Source organism: Buceros rhinoceros, unplaced genomic scaffold (assembly GCF_000710305.1).
Source record: "Buceros rhinoceros silvestris isolate BGI_N320 unplaced genomic scaffold, ASM71030v1 scaffold890, whole genome shotgun sequence".
NCBI classification, from domain to species: Eukaryota; Metazoa; Chordata; class Aves; order Bucerotiformes; family Bucerotidae; genus Buceros; species Buceros rhinoceros.
In genome coordinates this window covers 50,232-62,051 of record NW_010389988.1, presented here as the reverse complement: position 1 = coordinate 62,051, position 11,820 = coordinate 50,232, and positions in this window count along the sequence as shown.

The window sequence follows — 11,820 nt, the reverse complement described above, 5'->3', positions numbered from 1 at the left end:
AAAAATGAAACTAAAACCAGAACAAGCCTAATATCTTGTTAAAGTGTCCAAATGAGAGAGCCACAGCATCCAAAATCTTGTGCTAGGCGTTCCAGCAATCCATTTCCTGATTCACAATGACAAAACAACCCTAATAAAGTACTGCCATGCAATTAGAGTTATGAGGATTAAACTCTTCTGCCCTCTGAGAAACACTGCATTTATCTCATTAAGGATTCTTAACCACTTTGCGATTAATGAGAGGCAAAACCTCACCTCTGAGATGGAGAGTAACCGGAGAGGAACATAGACAGCTGTGTTGTCAGGCGAAGGCTCACCGGCATCCAGAGGGATGCTGGTAGCACCGAGCTGTACCTGTGCTGGATACAAGGCACTAGGTGACCGTGGCTTCCTCTGCAGAAGTTTAAATGTTTTGGCAGAACTGAAATGACAGCAGCTATAAGCACAAGAGGTTGTTTTTCCCTATGAGGAGTTTTAATTCAGAAATGTATCTTGTGAGCATTATATCTACGCTATCTCTGTCTCCTTTTCACAACAGTTTCAATTCCTTTGTGGTGAAAGGCATTTAAAAAGCCCATCCAGTAGTGAGCATGGGCTTTGATACCAGCTCCCTCCACTCAGCAAACAGCTGATAGTCATTTGTTCCTTTGTCAGTGCAACCCAAAGCGGGTCTGCATTCATGCAGGTTTCACCACAGGTTTACACTCGGGTACGACGTTGCACCAAAGCACTGAGCTTGATCTCTGCTTGTTCTCCTGGAGCAGATTTCTAAATCTTGTTTTCAGCTCATTTGCTTATGGAAGCAAATCAAAGCAAGCATAGTTTGGAGTGGTGAAGCACTCACTTTTGGTTTGGTAACACCTGTCGCAAAGCACGAGTTGCTCATGTGAGATGCAGGAACTGCCTTTACTTACGCTGTGGTGCAATATGTGATGTGCAGTAACCACTAGGAAGTACGGAGAAAATAAGGACAGGGATTGAAAATCCATGTGCTTTGCCTGGACTGGTCTAATCTAGAACTGGTTAATGGCAATGGGCATCTTTCCAGCAATTCAGGTGAGATCTAGATGAGGATTCAACTGTCCCCAGTGAGGCTTTTGAATTGCTTAAATGAAAAAGGTAGCCTTAAAATTAATGTTAGTGTACCTGTGTCTCATAGCACTTGATTTTATGAGCTTCTTATCTTAGTGTTCAAATAGTCCTAAAGATAAGACACTTAAGACAGCACGTAGTGTGGTACTAGGATTCTGTTAATGGTGATCATTGGATACTTTGAACAACGGTCAGTCAAGTGTTTATTTGTCCATTTTCCCTTACTGGGAGGAAGGATTAAGAGCATATAGACAGATAAAATGTCTTAATTTTAACATGATTTCAAGAAAGTAGACACAGTTTCCTCCTTGTTCCATTTGATCCAGTGCACTGGTGCTTTGTTTGTGGCTAAAAGAGTGAATTGGACCATAGAGACAATTTCTTGACATTTTCACACTGCAGATGCGTAATGCAAACAGGGCAATGCTGTCCTTGAACATCCTGGTAGATATGCAGCCACTTTCTGGAGATGAGATGTGAAATGTTGCGTGAAACCCCATGTGTGTGTGAGCATCTTCCATAGGAAATTGGAAATGTTTTCATTGACTTTGTTACAGGGATTGCAACAAGAAAAAAGAAAAAAAAAATCCCCACTAAATTAGTGGTTTGCTGTGGTTCCTAATACTGATCTATTTCTTTTCATCGATCCAGGGAATATCGCAGAAAGAGGCTGGAACGTGCGCCTGGAAGACATTAATGAGGGTAATGAATGACACAAATACTTGTCAGACAAAATGCTTATGTCTCTTACCGTTTGTTCCCTCTGCTGCTTCAAACCCCATCCTGTCTTTAGCGCATTCCCTGCTGGTACTCGATGTGTAGGAACAACTAGCGCCTCGCAGAGCCTTTCAGGCCTTTTGGTTACACCGATTTAATTGCTGGTTTGTTTTAATGGCCACCACGTTGCTGTCTTTACATGAAGGAACGTGGTCATTTTTCAGCCAGAAGTGTGACCCTTTCCCTCAGTTCCGCTCCAGATGTAAGAGAGGTGGTTCTTTCTCTTATCTCTCATCTTCTCTGGCCTTTCTGCACGTTTGGATCCTTCCTACAAGATGTTGCTGCTCCACAAACCTTTGTGAGAAAAATCTTAGTGTAGGTGTGGTGAAGGCGTTAAACCTTTTGCTGTCGTTATACTTGTCTGTGAAGTTGGATGTCAGTAAGAATTTGGCCCTTTAATTGCCCCTTGCTTCTCTTAGCTTACAGGAGTCATGTTAATAAGGAGCGAAGCATTTGAACGATTTTGCTTCCGAATGGGCTCTCTGCAGAAGCAGAAGTTTTTGAAAATTCATTTTCAAGTGTTCACCATTTCAGTGCAGTTTTACAGCAGCTTTCAACAGACTTTCTGTTTCACAAGAAACAGAGTTCTATCATTTTAGAGTTACTTTACACCTCTTTCTGTTTTTTCTTAGCCACTTTGGGTAATTGCTGTGATGCTTTTTTCTAAAGAAAGCGTATGCTTCTCTATTTCACTGTTTCTTGCGCTTTATCCCTTAATGATGCCGTAATAATGTAGCTCCGTTGTGGATAACAACAAGCATTTAGAAAGAACAGCTTTTATGTCTCGCCTGTGTATGTGGTGATTTTCCCTGTTCTGCTAGTATTATCCTCATTCTGTATCCAGAGAAGCATAAGCTTGGGCTGCTGAAATAACCCTGTACCAGAGCCTCGGTTTCTGAGAACTCCTTGCCCAGCTTAAATGAAAATGTTTTACAGTGCCCACATCAAGCAGAATTTTTTATTCTTTATTCAAAAGAATAGAACTTTTATTTAGGTCTGTAACTAAGGCCTATACTTTTAGATTCATTCAGTATGTGCCGTGATGAGCTCTTTTTCTGAAAAAGTTGCTGTCTTTTCTGGCAATTAAGTGAGTGTTAAACCCTTGGGAAGGTTCATCCCCAGTTAGGGATGCTACAATCTTTCAGATGATCAATTTAGCAAGGTATGATAAGTAGTTAATCAAATCCACATGTATTTCACTGCAGTATCAAAGTGAGAACAGGAAATCTCTGAGAGAAGATGCATGGCTGGCTTGTGTTCACAAACAGCATCTCCAAGAGGTCAGGGGTTCGTTGTTTAGTTGTGAATATGTAGGAGATGGGAGAGGAATGGGCAGTGATTTGTGCCTTTTTGTAATCGCTGGAGGGAGGTTTAGGGAAGTCGGTGGAGGTGGATAAGATTGTAATACTACAGTTAACATCTGTCAGATGTAAAATAGGGACCACACTGTAAGATGATTTTAATATTAGCCTGGGGAGCAGTAAAAACCAGCACCGTGGGCTGAGAAGATACATCCCTCCTTGCTTTGTATGGAATCGGAGGTGGAGTGTGGGGCAGCTGTAAACTGGGAAGGAGCTGACTGAAAACAAGAGGAGTAAGTTTTCCAGTTGTTACAAGACCAAAGCATAAAGTGCGGAGTATCACAAGGACAGAGAAGGTGACATGCTGAACTAAATAGGCTAGAAAAAAGATCTGTCTTTTTATATTCTCACTAGGAGCTCATTAAGACTGTGCTTCTCTGGGCAAGGGATATGGCCGTTTGAATTTTTGGCTTAACTGATCATGATCTGGGGGGCTTTGTTCTGGCAGCAGGAGTTTCATCACCTAACAGCCTGTTACTCCAGGTATACTTAATTTGAGGTAGGATAAAACTTGTGTTTTCAGTTTAATTTGTTAGTTGCTAAAAACAGACTGTGTGTTGCTTACACACAAAATTTTCAGTTCAGCCTGCTGATAAAAATGTCATGGAGCCTAGGGAGCTGCTAAGTTGTCTTGATAATAAATCTCGTATCTCAGTAGGCTTAGAGAATTTCAGCAAGTTTTCATTAGCGTGCAAAAAGTCATTAGTATTCCATATTTCCACAGAAAGCCTAATGACTTCCAGTACCCAGATACACACTCTTAGCTCGCTCGCTGTTCTTCCTCCAGCACATACAGCAATGTGTTTACATGCAAGAGCAAACTGCGCTTTTGAAGAGTGACACTCACTGCGAGCAGAAAGAGTTTGAAAGACGACGAAATTAAAGCAGTTACATGAAGCACTGTGTGTGACGCTAGGGAGCGAGAGTATCTCAGGAGCATGTTTGAGGAATGTTGTCGGCCACATCAGGACAAAAATGGCTGTTTGGAGCGTTCTCGTTGACTGCTGTGGCTTACTCCAGATGGATAGAGTGAGCCTGAAATGTTCTTGGTTTCCTATTCTCGTGCACCGTTATTGAGGGAGCCTCTACCATCTGACTTGTATTTGTGTGACAGCTTAAGTATCTGATGCATAACAGAGGTTTAAATCTACAGACACAATTAAATATTAAAACCAGAGACATTATCCCCCTTTTTCTTTAGTTTCTCACCATCCCCCCTCCTTGTTTTTGTGTTTGTTTGGGTTTTTTTTTAATATTATTTGAGCCAGTTTCTCTGGCATGGCTCAAATCTCCTGTCAACAAAAACAAAAGCAACAGAGGAATTGTTGACAGCTCTGTGATTCTTTCCTTGGCTGGAGATTGACCCTGCCACAGAATAGGCCCACTTGAAGACTTCTCTAAAACTGTTTGTCCAAAATTTGCATTAAGAACTGTTTGTCCAAAGAACATTTGATGGGGATGGCTGCAGCCTTCCCAGCACACCCATCTGTTCGTGCTCAACGTATTCCAAGTCCAGACATACAGTAAATCAATCCCAAAGGACCCGTGTAATCAAATCAGCAAACTCTGGGAGTACCAAGATAACTCTTCTAATAGTGCCTTGTACAGTCACTGCTTTATGAATAATTTACTTTTTTTTATTTTGCTTTTAACACTTCTGGCCACATTTCATTTATCAGCATAAACTCTAAGGTACATTTTTAATGACTATCCACAACTGCTTTGTGTCATGTCTCGGTTTAATCATTAAGAGAAATTACATCTCTTAATAATTTATTCAATAATATTAACTAAAATATATCTCTTTGATGACAGGCTTTGCATGCTGGTCTTTCCAGTACTGGGGCCATCCGAAGGGGCAGTCCCATGGCTGAAGGCGTAGTCTAGAAATCAGACACAAACTCCACTTTCCAGAAACATTCTTTGAGATTTTGGACAAGGTATTTGATGTCTTCTCACCTTTTTCTCACTCCAGGTTAAAAAAAGAACAAACAGTGAGGGATTTAATTGCCTGCTGCTTTCATTTATCTAAAGTGTAATTTTGATGCCTGGTATTTATATGAAGAGCGAGATTTCTGATGTCTTGGGTGCCTCACTGGGGAGAGTTGGGCTTGGAAAAGCTGGCCGATCAAGCTCATTATAAAGCGTTGTGGATTAAGCGTATAAAATGGCTCTTTTTTTTTTTTCCCCAAGATACCTTGAGGTAGTTCTGTGGAGGTTATTAAAGAGTAATTGCAAAATATTGTTGTTTACATCCTTAGACAGCTTCGTAAGGACTATTTGTATTATAGCCGTGCTTGTGTCTGGCTTCTATTACCTTTAATAAAAGGGCACAGGTCCTCAGGATGTAGAAATGGAAACCCATATATTATGCTTAATATACATATTTTAGAGTCATTATGTTACATAAGGAAATTGTATAGCACACAGGACCACACGCGGGGGAACGATTTCTCAAGGGCTTTGTTGCAGAACAGCGTTGGTTTAGTGCGGGGTAGAGAGGAGATGTGATACTGTACGCAAGAAAGACTCTGTTCAGTGTTTTACTTGCAGTCCTCCAGCAATTCTAGCGGTGGGATCCTGTCCCCTAAATGCCCCATCCTAATTAGATTGTTCTTTTGGTAATTAGTTTTCCTAATGCAATACAGTCAGTTCTCTCAGAAATTTTATTTTGATGCCTGGGGACATATTGTGTCAAAACCTGACGAGTGCCATAAGCTCTTGTCTGCAAAAGATGATTTATAGTCGAGCTCGCTCCTCTGCACCAACACAGCAAGGAAAGGAAGGGCCAGAACAACAACCTTTTTGACATCCCTCCAGGAACCCCAACTTATTCTTCTTCCGTTATAAGGTTAGTGCCTTGCAATACTACGAACCACAGGAATTTACCAACATCCATAAAAGGTTGGAAAAGTCTAATTACCTGAGGCGGAACTGAAGTGCTGAGTCCATCCCTTGAATATGCTAAATTATTTCAGATGCGGCTTATTTTATTAGACTCCTTGAGTATTTACCTAACTTGAAGGCACTACACAAAGGTTAATAAGATATTTCTATACATGATTTGTAATGACATTGAAATTGAAAGCCCCAAAGGATTTCTGTCTCGGAGAAAACTATAGGATATTTTGTCATCTGGTGAAAGTGGAAAAATTAGAATAGCCATGAGGTAAAAATTCTCAAAATCATCCAATTTAGGAATGTTCCAGCAGTTCCAATTAAAATGCTCAAAGATCGATTCCTTTGTAATTACACAACACTTTGAAGTGACTCGTTATGATACATTTTCTCATAGACGTGAGTTTAAAAAAAATGAAACGCAGGTCCTTCTGGATCGCCATCCAGGCGGAGCATCCATCCCATGGGATGCTTCTCCCATAATACTCCCATCCCTTGGGTGTAGCGAACCAATGGAGTTAGATGGTTGGCTGCAGGAGGCGTTGCCCGGGGACAATGCTGCGCTTGGGGCTAAAGCCAGCCTGAGGTCCTCTGGTCCTCAGCTTCTCTTTCCATTCCCCTGTGCTGATGCAGATTTTGGGATCCACGTTGTAAACCAGATTAAAAATAGGCTTCTAGAACAGTTGTTTTCATAGCCTGGATCAGCCCAGTGATCCAGCTTAGAGCACGGTGTCGTGGCAGATGGCATGGGAGGCGGAGGACAGGAACAGGCAGGGGTTGGAATGTCTTTTATCCTATTTGCTATAGAAAGAAGAGTAGCGTACAACCTTACTCTGAAAGAATGACACTTCTAGGGAATGCAGCACATGGGGGAAAAGTCAGACCCTGAACTCACTTTTCTCAAGTCTACATTGCGTTATGAGGGGCATTTCAGTATAATGGTTTATCAGACCGATACGCAGTTAATGCTTTTGGATGAACTGGGCAAATTGAAATAATCGGGGCTGAACAGGCACAAACCACAGTATTTCCTTTTCTTCGTGTAAAAATCCATGTTTTCTTATTGGAAAACTTCTGATTTTTTTTTTCTTCACCCCAAAATCTACATTTGCCATCAAGAAGTTGTTCCAATAGAAAATTCCCTACTGGTTCTAATAGTCTAAATATAAAATATAACCGACACACTAACCAATGTTCTTTTAGGTTTGTGGAGCCTTTGCCAGGTGCAGAAAGTGTGCTCCATTTGACATGCAGAGATACCGCTCCTACTCGTAATACCCCTAAAATGGGGATGGACTAAAATGAACTCATTACAACGTTGTTTATGGCAGGCGGAAAGGAAGAAACCACAAGTATGTCGGTCAAAATGTTTTGTTTTGTTCATTACTTTATGTCATGTTAAGGAAGATGAGAACAAAGGAGAAAAGACCAGTCGTGTTCTTACTTGCGGACACAATCTAATATTGTGCCTCAAAACCAAAATCAAAGCAGCGCTTTTCCTGAAACTGAGAAGATGAGCCCGCAGCGTTTAAAGGAGCCCATGGAAAGGGAATGCTAAGGCAATTTCTCATTTCATTTGCCTTCCAGGTTTCTACAGCTGTAGCTCAGCTATATCAAGGCAGAGGTTTGTGGAGGGTGTGACGCAGAAAAGGAAGGGTTAGCCTGTGGGGTGGCTATTTGGCTAGTGAGAGGCCGGTGCTCTGCAGTCTAGCTGTGACCTGTGTGCCCAGCCCCCTTCTCCATGGAAAGCACACCACAGGGATGGAAGACAGGAAACAGTTTTCCTCTGACCTGGAGTTAAAATGGCACCAGCTTGAGCTCTGGGAAGTGACTCCCACAGTTTACCTGCAAATTTCTAGCCTCAGCTTGTCTCCTACACAAAACCAGGACAAACGCTTCCCTTGGCATCCTCTCTGTGCTGGATGTGCATGTACTGTGGGGATTTCCACAGCATCACAGACTGGTGGGGGCAGGAAGGAACCTCTGGAGATCATCTAGTCCAACCCCCTGCTAGAGCAGGTTCACCCACAGCAGGTTGCCCAGGTTGACATCCAGGCAGGTTTGGAACCTCTCCAGAGCAGGAGACCACAACCTCTCTGGGCAGCCTGGGCCACAGCTGTGCTACCTCAAAGTCAGTAAGTTTTTACTAAGGTTCAAGTGGAACTTCCTGTGTTCCAGTTTGTGCCAATTCACCCTTGTCCTGTTTCTGGGCACCACTGAGAAGAGTCTGGCCCCATCCTCCTGACACACACCCCCCCTTTAGCTATTGATCAGCATCGATGAGATCTCCTCTCAGCCTTGTCTTCTCCAGGGTGAACAGCCCCAGTCCCTCAGCCTTTCCTCATCACAGAGATTTTAAGGCAGTCATCCTCATCTTTGTGACATGCAACTAATCAAATCTGTGTCATTTACACCATTTTAGGCTTAGGGGGAAGAAAGAGCCTTTCTCTTGTTTTCCAGCACTTTCAGATTTGCCAAAAACTTGGAGAAAAAAAAAAAAAGACTGGCTTAGCCTCTTAAGTTATTAGAGGCTCTGAGAGGAAGACTTTGATGTAGATCCATTCAGCCTTCTCTCTACCAACACTGTGATCTCTTTAATTACAGCCACCGTATGTTTTATAAATATTTGTTTACAGCTTCCTGCATGAAAGCACAAGGAAAATATGGAAAGAAATTTTTATAATTACAGTTTAATGATCTGCATTTTAATTGAGACTTTACCAAATAATTTTGTAGGAAGCCAGCAATGCTCCAGTGATGCTGGTGCATGGTTAGGTGCTTCGGGTTTGAATTCTTCAGCTTTGTTACATTAGCACCTAGAAGGGCATGAAGACAGGAGCATTAAAAGGCTTTTAAGCGTTTGGATTTTTATTCACTGAGCTCTACAATAGCTCTCCTAACTCGTGTAAGACTATTTGAGTGCAGATTTGAGTAGCTAGCATGTACCATTCCCAGGAAAATGTTAGACTTGGAAGAACCACTCGTGTCACACGAAGTACATGATGAGCAGAAAGCGGCTGCTCATTTCTCTGCCGGTACTTTTCCAGTGGTGTGCCTGTGTAAAAATAGGTTACATTCTTACATTATGCATAGAGGTTATCCATAAACAACCTTCTCTTTTGGTTAAGAAACATCCCTCATGCAATACGCACATCTCTCTTCTGCATACAGCTTTTGTAATCCAACTCTTGGACGTTACCCCGCACCTGATTTTACTGGTTATCTTTCAGGTTAAATATCTTTTTTGCTTAATTATCTTTCTCTGTGCCTTACCTGTTTTGTAAGGTAAGGTTTCTCTTCCAGTGTGTAGCTGTCTCTAGGTAGATTGTAGCTGAGAACCTCTAGCTTTCACTTCTTGTGGTTACCTTTGTTCGCTGTTTTCAGATTGTCGAGCCCTGGAAGAGGCTGCCCAGGGCAGTGGTAGGGTCCCCATCCTTGGAGGGATTTAAAAGATGTGGTGCTGAGGGACGTGGTTTAGTGGTGACCTGGCGGTACTGGGTTAATGTTGAATTTGATGGTTTTAAAGGTCTTTTCTGACCCGAACAATTCCATGATAATGTATTCTGTGCTTTGTCATAAGCTAAGCAGCCAGGCTGATTAAAAAAAATACAGTCACCAAACAAGCTGGTACTTAAAACAGGAAAATCAACGTTGTAAGTAATTATCAGTACTCCCATTCAAACCTATCTGATACTTTATTAGATTTTGATCCAAGCTTCCAGCCAAGTGCACGTGCACCCCGGGAAACTGTTGAGAAGCGAACAATGCTGCAATCTTTTCCACAATGAAAACAGAATTACATCAGTGCAAAATAGTATTGTTTGCTCTCGGTATTCCGTCTAGGCTGATAGAAAGAATCAACCTACTGACCAGTGATGGAAAAAAGGTAATGGAGTAGAGGGAACATCACTGTAGTATCCGAAGGATAATTCATATCCAACCAAACGTAAATATAACAAGTTGATCTGTTCTCCTGTACTGAAATCAGCAGCAAAGTTTCCAGTGGCATCAGGGGCAAAGCAGCTGAGTTGCTTAATGTGAGCCGTAATTCCTGGGAAAAAAAGAGAGCTCAGCCTATGGCATTGTTCCATGGCTAAATATAGGGGAAAACGAAGCCATTCCGTCTCGTTTGTACTATTGCAGAGTTGCAAAAAATCCTCAGAGGGAGAAAGGGCAGATTTGAGTGTGAAAGCGTGTGATATTTTCTGAAGCATGCTAGTTTTGTAAGTCTAAATATAGGGGGTGGACAGACTGCGTTAGAGTCACAAACTCCTAAACTCTGTGTGAGAGGAATAGAATAACCATGAGTGTGAAATGGCTGTTTATGTAACGTGGAAAGAGTCCTGACCCCCGCCTGAGAGAAAGGAAGGAGCCAGCGTTTTCAGAAAGTCTTGTTAGTCGCTGGTGGGAGCTCCTAACATAGGCAGGAGGACGTGTCCTGCCCCGTGAGAGAGGATATCCTTCACAGAAGGTAGATATGTATGGAAAAGGAGATGATGAGAATACAGAGGGTTTTTGAGGACTCAGGATTCGAAGGATCAGGTGCAGAATCTGAATGTCAACAAACACCACTCCACGCTGAAACTGTCTTCAAGCAGAAAGCCGGATTGTATTCCAGGGTCTTTTAGACTTTTCCTCTGACTCTTCTCCTTGACATGCTGACACCAGGAAATGTGGAGCAAATTCATCTTATTCTTCACTTCTTCAGAGCAAGAATTAGTCTGCATGAAGTTTTCTGCTTTCATGCTGCCTCCTCCATCTCCCTGGATGTTTTGAGTTTAACACAGAATAGGTTTCTCGAGGGAGTTTTGTGGGGAGGCCTTTTGATTGGGAGGATTGTGTAGATACCAGTAAAAAAGGTAGAAGTTCTGTAACTTTGCACAACTTCTTATCCATGGAAAACTCTACAGATGGCCATAAAATCAGAGGTGAGGAGTCTGAGAAACTCCCTTTCATTCTAGGAGGAGGTGGTTACTTCATATTCCGCTGGTCTTTCCTTTCATGCTCCCAACAGCTATTTCTCTTCTATTGACAAGAGAGAGAGAAAGCAGGAGTGCTCCTACACTTCCTGCTGTCCCCATCCTTTTGTTCATACTGTGGGGAATCGGGCCAGAAGCTCTTGTTCCTCCTGTTAAATGCAGAATTCATCTGCCCGGGGCTGAGTGAAGTGATGGTGCGTTGAACGTACTCCATTGCACCGATCCCTTGTGTTCAGGAAGGGCTGTTGAATCATATGCCTTTGAAAGAAAAGATTTGCCCCCTCTCTACTGCCATTTAGTTTGTCTTTTTTTTTTCCAAATCAACAGCACGGATTGTTAGTCGTCAGTGTGAGTTGCTAGTTAGGGAACAGTTAGAAATATTTACCTAGAGGGAAAGTCATTTAAAAATCCTTCCAAGCTAAAAAGCTGTCTGTTCTCCAGCCTTTTTTTTTTTTTAAACTTTGGCCATAAAATACAAAAATAATGATGAAAAGCTAAAGGGGAAATGTTGAGATGGTAAAAAAAATGGCCCTAATGAGTCATAGCCCTGCTTTGCTCTACCATCTTTTCCAATTTCTTATTAGCAGCCACACGGATGTACACACAGGAACATTTCCTCACAGCAGAGCTGCAGGGTCAGCTGCTTATGATCCCTCAGCCAGTCACCTGCTCTGCTCTGCCTCTGTGTAAGTGACTCCTCAGGATGCTGCAAT